This window comes from Sciurus carolinensis, chromosome X (genome assembly GCF_902686445.1).
Source record: "Sciurus carolinensis chromosome X, mSciCar1.2, whole genome shotgun sequence".
NCBI classification, from domain to species: Eukaryota; Metazoa; Chordata; class Mammalia; order Rodentia; family Sciuridae; genus Sciurus; species Sciurus carolinensis.
Window position 1 is genome coordinate 117,730,152 of NC_062232.1, and position 12,255 is coordinate 117,742,406.

At 37.0% G+C, this 12,255-nt stretch overlaps 1 protein-coding gene across 1 annotated transcript in view; it reads left to right on the forward strand.

Moving 5' to 3' along the window:
- The window catches only part of Atp11c (ATPase phospholipid transporting 11C), a 165,326-nt gene that overhangs the window by 68,804 nt on the left and 84,267 nt on the right, over positions 1-12,255 (forward strand). The gene's annotated exons all lie outside the window — the stretch shown is intronic.

Here is a 12,255-nt window from a genome sequence, read left to right on the forward strand (position 1 = left end):
GAACACTACCCAGAATAAAATTGTCTGAAGTGTATATAAATCAATTAACTAAGGCATCACAATACAGTCATATTAAATTATTATTATTATTATTTTTTTTTTTTTGCGGTACTGGGGATTGAACCCAGGGCCTCATGCTTACAAGGCAAGCACTTTACAAACTGAGCTATATCCCCAGCCTATATTAAATTATTTTTAATGAGCTAAGTGTCATAGTAGACTATACAAAGTTTTTATTATCACAATCACTGCCTTGTTTTTACTGATCAAAAGGTTTTTAAAAAGCACTTTATGAAAAGTCAAGGAATTCGCAAAGGATTTCTTTGGGTTAAGGTTGACTGGCTGAGGAGATTTTAGGGGGAACTTGGATTTATGGTTTTTTGAAGAACTGAATTGAGTCTTTCTTCATGCTTTGTTTTGCTCATTGTAAATTCCCTATAGCAGACAAAGATTTTAGAGAACAGGTTATTGGTGTCTCTTCATTTAAGTCGTCATTAGAAAAGACTTAGAGAGAAAGTGATGGTTGATGACATCTGAAGGATGATTATAAGAGGTAAAGAGGTGAGGGAAGATAATCCATGCTGAGAGAAGCATTGGAGTAGAAATTCTGGGTTTAGGAAGAGTCCCAGAGCTCAGAATGGAAAGAATGCCAATGGGCTATAACAGAGAAAGTGAAAAGGAGAGGCGTAGGGTAAGATGGCATTGGACAAGTAGGAGAAAGGGGCTCAATTATGTGCAAGACCTTGTGGGACAGCAAGTGTTTTAAGTGGGAAACAAAGCAGGGGTTGGAGGAGTGATATGTTTGGGCTTGGTGTGTGTAGTTATTGTGTGGTCCTGGCTGGGTCAGCTCTAAGTACTGTGTAGCCATCATTCTTGACCCTGCTCAAATTTTGTGAGAATTTGATGACTGTCTGGTCTCCTTCCGTATTCTCTAAGCTCCTTGAAGACAGACTGTGTAAAACCCATCCAGAGATTTGCACATAGTATAGGCTTAATAAGTACTGGCTAATGGATGCATCAGCCATGTTAACAAAAGTTACCTCATGACCTGCTATTAGGTAAGAGGATTACTTTTTTAAAAATTGAGGTGAAATTCACACAACATAAATTTAACCATTTTCAAGTGAACACTTAATTGGCATTCAGTATTGTGATATACATAATTTTTGTTTTGATTGATGTCCATGGTTCCTGGCTACTTTTTCTTCCCAGATAGGTCATAGAAACTAATCTTTCCCTACCTTTCTGTCTTGGAGGTGGCCATAAAGAAATTCTTTGACCTGTCTTGTTTGATAGTAGATCATAAGGTCCCAATATCAGAAGGAATCCTGCCACATTTCATGGAGGAAGGAATACCATATTGAGAAGACAAGAAGAATCTGAACCGTCAGGACTTGATATTATCTATTAGCATCATATCATGCCTTTTTTCTCCACTTTTCTACACTGTTATCCATGCTTCAATCATGCTTATGCAGTGAAGTCTTCATAATAGTAAAATAGAGCAAGGTTTAGAGAGCTTCTGGATAGCTGAATATGTGTAGATTCTTGGGGGGAGTTGCATGCCTGGAGAGGACATCTGTGTCCTTTCCCTCGTACCTCACGCTATGTATCTCTCCTTCCATACCTTTTATAATATCCTTTATAATAAACGAGTAAAAATGTTTCCCTGAGTTTTGTGAGCTATTAAAATAAAATAATTGAGTCTGAGGAGAAGGTTGTGGGAACCCTGATTTATTCGTCAAAATCCCCAAGTCAAACAACCTGGGACTTGTGACTGGCATCTAAAGGCGCAGGAGCAGTCTTGGTGACTGAGCCCTGAACCTGTGGTGTCTGGTGCAGAATTGTTTCCTTGCTTGGTGTGTGGTTCCCCACAATCTGGTGTCCAAAGTGGTATGTGTTATAAGAGTACAGTAGGAGAAACTGAATCTGAGTTTGTTTTTTCTACTCAAGTACATTCACATATTTACAACCACCAACTCTTTTTCCAATTCTAGTTGTAGTTCATTGCCCAAAAAGGAAATTCAATACTCACAAAACAATTACTTTCTATTTGTCCCTTTTCCTCTCTCTCCAGCTCCTGACAGTCATCAATCTGAGGTATATATAAATAAACATAAATAAAATGGGGGGTACCAAAGCTACATCTCCAACCTGATTTCTGTTTTTATAGATTTGCCTATTCTTAGTATTTCATATAATGGAAGCATATAATATGTGATCTTTTGTTTCTGGCTTCTTTCACTTAGCATAATGTTTTTGAAGTTCAACCACATTGTAGCATATATATTAGTGTTTCATTTCCTTTTTTGTGGGGGGTTTACCAAGGATTAAACTCAGGGGCACTTGACCATGGAGCCACATCCCCAGCCCTAATTTGTATTTTATTGAGAGACAGGATCTCACTAAGTTGCTTAGCCCCTCACTGTTGCTGAGACTGTCTTTGAACTCATGATCCTCCTGCCTTAGCCTCCTGAGCTGCTGGGATTATAGGTGTGCACCACTGCCCTGGCTTTATTTTCTTTTTATGGCTGAATAATATTCTTTTGTATGACTGTAGCACATTTTGATTATTTATACATTAGTTTGATAGATTTCTTAAATTTTTTATTCTTTTTAGTTATACATGACAGTAGAATGTGTTTTGGCAAATTATACATACATAGAGTTTATCTTATTCTACTTAGGCTCCCACTCTTATGGTTACACATGATGCAGAGCTGCCCTGGTTGTGTATTCAAATACAAGACTAGGAAAGTTATGTCCAATTAATTCTACTGTCTTTCCTATTCCCCTCCCCTCTCCCTTCCCTTCATTTCCCTTTGTCTAATCCAGTGGATTTCTATTATTCCCCTCCCAACCTCCCTTGTTTTGGGTCAGCATTCATAAACCAGAGAGAACATTCTGCCTTTGGTTTTTTTGAATTGTCTTATTTCACTTAGCATGGTATTCTCCAGTTCTGTCCATTTACTGGCAAATACCATTATTTCATTCTTCTTTATGGTTAATATTCTGTTGTGTATGTGAACCACATTTATCCATTCATCAGTTGAAGGACACCTAGGTTGTTACCATAGCTTGGCTATTGTGAGTTGAGGTACTATTAACATTGACGTGGCTGTGTCACTGTAATACGCTGTTTTTAAGTCCTTTGGGTATAGACTTAGGAGTGGATAACTGGGTCAAATGGTGGTTCCACTCCAAGTTTTCTAAGAAATCTCCATCCTGCTTTCCATAGTGCAGTCCCACCAACAATGTGTGAGAGTACCTTTCTCCCCACATCCTCACCAACATTTATTGTTATTTGTATTCTTTATAATTGCTGTTCTGACTGGAGTGAGATGGAATCCCACTGTAGTTTTAATTTGCATTTCTCTAATTGCTAGAGATGTTGAACATTTTTTCATATTTTTTTGACCATATTTCTTCTGGGAAGTGTTTGTTCAGTTCTTTTGTCCGTTTATTGACTGGGTTATTTATTTTTCTGGTGTTGTTTTTTGAGTTCTTTATATATCCTGGAAATTAATAACTTATCTGAGGTACTGGTGATAAAGATTTTATCCCATTCCATAGGATCTCTGTTCATGTTCTTGATTGTTTCCTTTGCTGTGAAGAAGCTTTTCAGTTTGATACCATCCCATTTATTGATTCTTGATTTTGCTTCTTGCACTTTAGAAGTCATATTGAGGAAGTCAGTTCCTAAACCAGTATGTTGGAGAGTTGGGCCTACTTTTTCTACTAGTAAGTGCAGTCTCTGTCTAATACCTACGTCCTTGAACTGCTTAGAGTTGAGTTGTATGTAGGGTGAGAGATAGAGGTTTAATTTCATTTTGTCACATATGGATTTATGGTTTTCCCAGCACCAATTTTTAAAGAGGCTATCTTTTCTGCAGTGTATCATTATGGCACCTTTGTCTAGGATGAGATAGCTGTATTTATGTGGGTGTGTCTCTGTGTCTTCTATTTTGTTCCATCGGTCTTCATGTCTGTTTTGGTGCCAGTACCATGCTATTTTTGTTACTATAGCTCTGTAGTATAATTTAAAGTCTGGTATTGTGATGCCTCCTACATCACTTTTCATGATAAGGATTGCTTTGGCTATTCTGGGCCTCTTATTTTTCCAAAGGAATTTCATGATTGCTTTTTCTATTTCTGTGAAGAATGCCATTGGGATCTTTATAGGAATTGCAGACATTGATAGGTTTTTGGGTTGTTTCTACCTTTCAACTATTATAAATAGTGCTGTATGAAACCAATTCATGAATTTTTGTTTCAGTACTTGTTTGCAGGTCTTTTGGATCTATATTTAGAAGTGGGATTGCTGGGTTACATGGTAATTCTATAACTTTTTCATGAGCCATCAAATTATTTAACAGCATTACATTACCACCAGCAATATACCCAGGGTTCCAGTTTCATTACATCCTCACCAACACTTACTATTTTCTATATTTTTCATTCTAGCCATCCTAAAAGAGAGTTATTTTGTAAATGCATGAATGAGCCTCCCCTTATTTGCAATGCATATTTCATTCTTCGATCCCTCATCGCATTGTTACTTAACAATATGAAAAAATATAGTACAGCTCAAAGATATACTGGATTGAATTGGATTTGAAATCCAGAAAATCTGTATTCAACAGCATTCCGACATATTGCTTTCTAAAAAAAGACCTACAGTGATTAGGAGGACCCTGCCTTTTCCTCTAATTCACTATTGTTAAGGCCGAAGATGAAGTCTAAAGAACTAATCCTACATCCAAAGAAATTTCTTCTTTCTGAATATATGTATTGCTTAAAGCATTTAAAAAACTCTTCTTTCCAGAGGTCTTCTGAGAGTTGCACTGAGAGTGATGAGGAAGCCCATGATGTCATTAAGCAGAATGGGCTCATTGTACGCCGTTTTCTTTTGGGTTGACACATTTGTATTTCTACCATGCTCCTTTCCAGTTTTCTTCATTACGCACTTGTCTATAGTTAAGATGTGCAGGGAGGAGTTACCTTTTCCTTAAAGCTGAAACCATAGTAAGTGACTGGGAACCAAGCTAGGACATTAGCAGGACATTGAGTACTCAAGTACAATGACTCTGTGGTCCTTTTCATACTGCCTGCCCATCTGAAGCCATCATTCTTTCAGTCTGTTAATTGGATGTTATCACTAATGCTAAAAAGTGCAAATGTACTGCCTAAATGTCATTGGGATCTGCCATTTTTTTAGCCTTGATTAATGTAGGAATTAATTTCTGCTAATCAGTGCTTATAAACTTTCACATCACATTTAAGTTTATAAAGTAGAGTAAGAATGGACTTAGAAATATGTTAATATATTTGCATGCACAAATGCCCTTTATAATGTGGAGTGTAGTAAAATGCATTGTAATTAGGAGAATTGAGTCCTTATAAAGACTAATTTTTGAGGACTAGTCATGACTAATCTGCTTGTGTTCCACCAAGCAACAATCCTTTAGTGAAAAAACCTATAACCACTGTGCACTGTGCTGATTCATGATTGAGCTGAAAGCATTTTTCTTGTTCAAAGCTTGCCAGGTATTTTTAATTTTGGTTTTAAATTCTTCTGATTGTTTTAGATACCCCCATGTGTGCTTTAGAAATAACTGATTGCTGTTTTCAATTATATACTTGAGTAGAACTTCAAATTACTATTTGTGGCATTAGTTTAAAAATGTTTTTTTCCAAAATTGTTTGGGGGTGTTTCAGCCTTTACTAGGAGTGTTGTTATTTTTGAGAAGTCATACATTTTGACTTTATGTACCCTAGTAAAAATTTTCTCACTTGGTTCATATCTAAGTATGTGTGTTTTTCTTACTTTTTAGGGGGAAAAAACCCTGTGTGCAGGTAAAATTTGTAATTCTAAGTGATTCGTTATTTTAAAAAAATGTCCTTATGGCAGTTAATCCTAACTTGTTCTGACTTGCAGTAGTTTGTACCTTGGGTACGAGGACATGCATTTCATTCTGCTTTATCAGAAGACTTTCCCTAGAGTAACAGGCATATTTCAGAAGGCATTCATTTTCATCACTTCTGAAGGTTGACATTAAATAAATTGCCACAGTTGTGCTTTAAATGGGCATTCTTAAAATCTGAAAGAGCTAAAGTACCTTCCAGTGTACCAAAATTAGCATCTTGAAGGAGTTTAACCTATTCATTTTGTGTTTAAATTTTTTTTTAAATTTATTTTTATTGTAAACAAATGGGATACATGTTGTTTCTGTTTGTACATAGAGTAACAGCATGCCATTTGTGTAATCATACATTTACATAGGGTAAGGATGTTTGAATCATTATTTTTTCCTTCCCCCCACCCCTCTCACCCCTCTTTTCCCACTATACAGTCCCTCCTTCCTCCATTCTTGCAACCCTACAGCCCCCATTATGTGTCATTCGCTTATCAGTGAGAAAATTCGTCCTTTGGCTTTTTGAGATTGGCTTATCTCACTTTGCATGATATTCTCCAATTTCATCCATTTGCCTGTAAATGCCATTATTTTATTATTGTTTATAGCTGAGTAATATTCCATTGTATAAATATACCACAGTTTCTTTATCCATTCATCAATGGAAGGGCATCTAGGTTGGTTCCACAATCTAGCTATTGTGAACTGAGCAGCTATGAACATTGATGTGGCTGTATCTCTGTAGTATGCTGATTTTAAGTCCTTTGGGTATAGGCCAAGGAGTGGGATAGCTGGGTCAAATGGTGGTTCCATTCCAACATTTCTGAGGAATCTCCACACTGCTTTCCAGAGTGGCTGCACTAATTTGCAACCCCACCAGCAATGTATGAGTGTACCTTTTTCCCCACATCCTTGCCAACACCTATTGTTGCTTGTATTCTTGATAATCACCATTCTAATTGGGGTGAGATGGAATCTTAGGGTAGTTTTGATTTGCATTTCTCTTATTACTAAAGATGGTGAACATTTTTTCATATGTTTGTTGATTGCTTGTACATCTTCTGTGAAGTGTTTGTTGATTGGGTTATTTGTATTCGTCATGTAGAGTCTTTTGAGTTCCTTATATATACTGGAAATTAGTGCTCTGTAGAGGACACGGACACAAACCCAAATAAATACAATTTTCTAATAATAGATAAAGGTGCCAAAAAGTATGAGTGGCAAAGATATTCTCCCACTCTGTAGGCTCTCTCTTCGCATTGCTGATAGTTTCCTTTGCGAGAGAAAGCTATATAGTTTGAATCTATCCCAGTTATTGATTCTTCCTTTTATTTCTTGTGCTATGGGAGTCCTGTTAAGGAAGTCTGATCCTAAGCCAACAAGTTGAAGATTTGGACCTACTTTTTCTTCAATAACATGCAGGGTCTCTGGTCTGATTTCAAGGTCCTTGATCCATTGTGAGTTGATTTTTGTGCAGGGTGAGAGACAGGGGTTTAGTTTCATTCTGTTGCATATGGATTTCCAGTTTTCCCAGCACCATTTGTTGAAGAGGCTATCTTTTCTCCATTGCATATTTTTGGCACCTTTATCTATTATTAGAAAATTGTATTTATTTGGGTTTGTGTCCGTGTCCTCTATTCTGTACCATTGACCTACCTGTCTGTTTTGGTGCCAATACCATGCCGTTTTTGTTCCTATTGCTTTGTAGTATAGTTAAAGTTCTGGTATTGCAATACCCCCTGTTTCATTCTTCCTGCTAAAGATTGCTTTAGCTATTCTGAGTTTCTTATTCTTCCAGATGAATTTCATAATTGCTTGCTCTATTTCTGTAAGGTACATCATTGGGATTTTAATTGGAATTGCATTGAATCTGTATAGCACTTTTGGTAGTATGGCCATTTTGACAATATTAATTCTGCTTATCCAAGAACATGGGCGATCTTTCCATCTTCTAAGGTCTTCCTCAATTTCTTTCTTCAGTGTTCTATAATTTTCTTTGTAGAGACCTTTTACCTCTTTGGTTAGATTGATTCCCAAGTATTTTTTTTTTGAGGCTATTGCAAATGGGGTTGTTTTCCTCATTTCCCTTTCAGCTGTTTCGTCGCTTGCGTATAAAAATGCTTTAGAATTATACGTGTTGATTTTATGACCTGCTATTTTGCTGAATTCATTGATGAAGTCTAGAAGTTTTCTGGAGGAGGTTTTTGGATCCTCTCAATATAGAATCATGTCATCAGCAAATAGTGACAGCTTAAGTTCCTCTTTTCCTATTCATATCCCTTTAATTTCTTTGGTCTGCCTAATTGCTCTGGCTAGAGTTTCGAGGACAATGTGAATAGAAGTGGTTAAAGAGGACATCCCTGTCTTGTTCCCATTTTTAATGGGAATGGTATCAGTTTTTCTCCGTTAAGAATAATGTTGGCCATGGGCTTAGCATAAATAGCCTTTACAATGTTCAGGTATGTTCCTACTATCCCTATTTTTTCTAGTGTATTGAGCATGAAGGGGTGTTGTATTTTGTCGAACGCTTTTTCTGCGTCAATGGAAATAACCGTATGATCCTTATCCTTAAGTCTTTTGACATGATGGATGACATTTATTGATTTACAGATGTTAAACCATCCTTGCGTTCCAGTGATGAACCCCACTTGATCGTGGTGCACGATTTTCTTCATATGTTTTTGGATACGGTTTGCCAATATTTTGTTAAGGATCTTTGCATCTATATTCATCAAGGATATTGGTCTAAAGTTTTCTTTCCTTAATGTGTCTTTGCCTGGTTTGGGTATGAGGGTGATATTAGCTTCATAGAATGAGTTCGGTAGGGTACCCTCCTTGTCTATTTCCTGGAATACTTAGAGAAGTATTGGAATGACGACTTCTTTGAAGGTCTTGTAGAACTCAGCTGAGAATCCGTCTGGTCCTGGGCTTTTCTTGGATTGCAGATTTTTAATGGCTTCTTCTATTTCATTGCTTGTTATTGATCTGTTTAAATTGCGTATGGCCTCCTGGTTCAGTTTGGGAGGAGCATATGTCTCTAGAAATTTGTCAATGTTTTCTGTAGTTTCTATTTTGTTGGAATACAGATTTTCAAAGTAGCTTCTCATTATGTTCTGCATCTCAGTGGTGTCTGTCATGATATTTCCTTTTTCCTCACGAATTTTAGTCATTTGAGTATTCTCTCTCTTTCTCTTTGTTAGTGTGGCTAAGGGCTTGTTTATTTTGTTTACTTTCTCAAAGAACCAAATTTTTGTTTTGTCAGTTTTTTGAATTGTTTCTTTTGTTTCAGTTTCATTGATTTCAGCTCTGATTTTAATTATTTCCTGTCTTCTACTACTTTTGCTGTTATTCTGTTCTTCTTTTTCTAGGGGTTTGAGCTGTAATGTTAGGTCATTTAGTTGTTGACTTTTCATTCTTTTCTAGAATGTGCTCCATGCAATGAATTTTCCACTTAGTACCACTTTCATAGTGTCCCAGAGATTTTGATATGTTGTATCATCATTCTCATTGACCTCTAAGAATTTTTTTATCTCCTCCCTGATGTTTTTTGTTATCCATGTTTCGTTCAATAGCATATTATTTAGTCTCCATGTGTTGGAGTGATTTCTGTTTTTTATTTTGTCATTGATTTCTATTCTCAGTCCATTATGATCTGATAGAACACAAGGCAGTATCTCTATTTTTTTGCATTTCCTAAGGGCTGGTTTGTGGCATAACATATGGTCTATTTTCGAGAAGGTTCCATGTGTTGCTGAGAAGAAAGTGAATCCGCTCATTGATGGATGGAATATTCTATATGTGTCTATTAAGTCTAGGTTATTGATTGTGTTATTGAGTTCTATGGTTTCTTTGGTTGGTTTTCATTTAGAAGATCTATCTAGTGGTGACAGTGGTGCATTAAAGTCATCCAGAATTATTGTGTTGTGGTCTATGTGATTCCTGAAATTGAGAAGGATTTTTTTGATGTACAGGGATGCACCATTGTTTGGGGCTTAAATATTTACTATTGTTATGTCTTCCTGATTTATGGTTCCCTTAAGCAGTATGAAATATCCTTCTTTATCCCTTCTGACTAACTTTGGCTTGAAGTCCACTTTATCTGATATAAGGATGGAAATCCCTGCTTTTTAACTGAGTCCATGTATGTGGTAGGTTTTTTCCCATCCTTTCACCTTTAGTCTATGGGTATCTCTTTCTATGAGATGAGTCTCTTGCAGGCAGCAGATTGTTGGGTCTTTCTTTTTAATCCATTCTGCCAGTCTATGTCTTTTAATTGATGAGTTTAGGCCATTAACGTTCAGAGTTATTATTGAGATATGATTTGTATTCCCAGTCATTTGGCTTATTTTTGGTTTTTAAGTTGGCTTGGTTTCTCCTTTGAGTGGTTTTTCTCTAAGGTAGTTCCTCCCTTTGCTGACCTCCATTGTTGTTTTTCATTTCCTCCTCATGGAATATTTTGTTGAGAACATTCTGTAGCGCAAGCTTTCTATTTGTAAATCTTTTAACTTTTGTTTATCATGGAAGGATTTTATTTCATCTTCAAATCTGAAGGTTAGTTTTGCTGGGTATAGGATTCTTGGTTGGCAACCATGTTCTTTCAGAGCTTGAAATACGTTGTTCCAGGCCCTTCTAGCTTTTAGAGTCTGGGTTGAGAAGTTGGCTGCTCTCGGTATTGGTCTCCCCCACGTGTAATCTGATGCTTTTCTCTCACGGCCTTCAAAATCCTATCTTTATTTTGAATGTTAGGCATTTTCATTATAATGTGCCTTGGTGTGGACTTGTTATGATTTTGTGCATTCGGTGTTCTGTAAGCCTCTTGTATTTGATTTTCCATTTCATTCTTCAGGTTTGGGAAATTTTCTGATATTATTTCATTGAATAGGTTGTTCATTCCTTTGGTTTATATCTCTGTGCCTTCCTCAATCCCAATAATTCTTAAATTTGGTCTTTTCATGATGTCCCATAGTTCTTAGAGATTCTGTTCATGATTTCTTACCATCTTCTCTGTTTGGGCAACTTTATTTTCAAGATGAAATATTTTGTCTTCATTGTCTGAGGTTCTGTCTTCCAAGTGGTCTGGTCTTTTGGTGATGCTTTCCATTGAGTTTTTTATTTGGTTTATTGTTTCCTTCATTTCAAGGATTTCCGTTTTTTTTTTTTTGTTTTTTTTTTTTTTTTGAGAATCTCTATCTCTGTTGAAATGATCTTTTGCTTCCTGCAGGTGCTCTTTCAGCTTATTGGTATTATCATTCATTGCCTGCATTTGCTCTCTTATCTCATCCTTTGCTTCGTGAATCATCTTAATCATGTATAATCTGAAGTCCTTTTCTGACATTTCTTCTAACATAGTGTCATTGGATTCTATTAATGTAGAATCTAGATTTGTTTGGATCATTTTCTTTCCTTGTTTTTTCATGTTGTTCATGTATCTTCCCCTCTATCAGTGCAGATCTGGGGTATTACAGATTTCCCCCTGTAGGCTTATAGTGGCCCTATAGGTTTTCAAAACCCTTTCTTTAAGGGGAGATCAATATTAGCAGTGCCCAATTCAGACACTATGCAATCCTAGACCAAATAGCCCCTATGAGGACAATAACAAAATTGTCATAATAAACAGAATGAGTTCAAATATTATCTTCAGTAAAACAAACAGATTTGCAACAAGGTCTGCAGTTTCTAATGGAGGACAAAGAGGATGCAGAGGAATGTACAATGTGGCTGTTAATGGGATATGAAAAGAATATACAGAAGTTCTAGATAATAGAAAGTGTGAGAGTGTAATCAAAAGAAATTGGATGTTAGCATGCAAAAAAGGGAGAAAGAGACTCTGAGGGAACAGGTAAACAAAAGGAAAAGAGAGCAAGAAAAGTAAAGAAATAAAAACTTAAATTTTTTAAAAAGGAGAAAAAAGAAAATCTATTGTTTAACAGTCATATACTAATGAAATCTCCCGGTGTTCAGTAGCCTGATACATGAGAAGTACCTGACAATGAGCTTCAAGCCTCCAGCAGGCGTGTCACGATGGGATTTGCCCCACCTAAAGATCGGAGCTCTGGCTTCCAGGATTATCCAAGATGGCTGCTCTGACTTCGAAATGTGTTGGCAAATGGGGAGTTGCAGCTCAGGGTGTGGCCATGGTCAGCAGGAGGTCCTGGAGGCGGGATGTGGTTGGTCAGGCAGGGATCCTGGAGGTTGGGTGTGTTTGGTGTGGTTGTGGGATCCTGGAGGCCGGGTGCAATCAGTCAGTCTGGGGTCCTGGTGATAGGGTGCAGTCAGTTGGTCTGGGGGTCCTGGCTGCAGGGAGCAGTCAGTCGATGTGAGGGCCCCGCAGTCAGTCGAT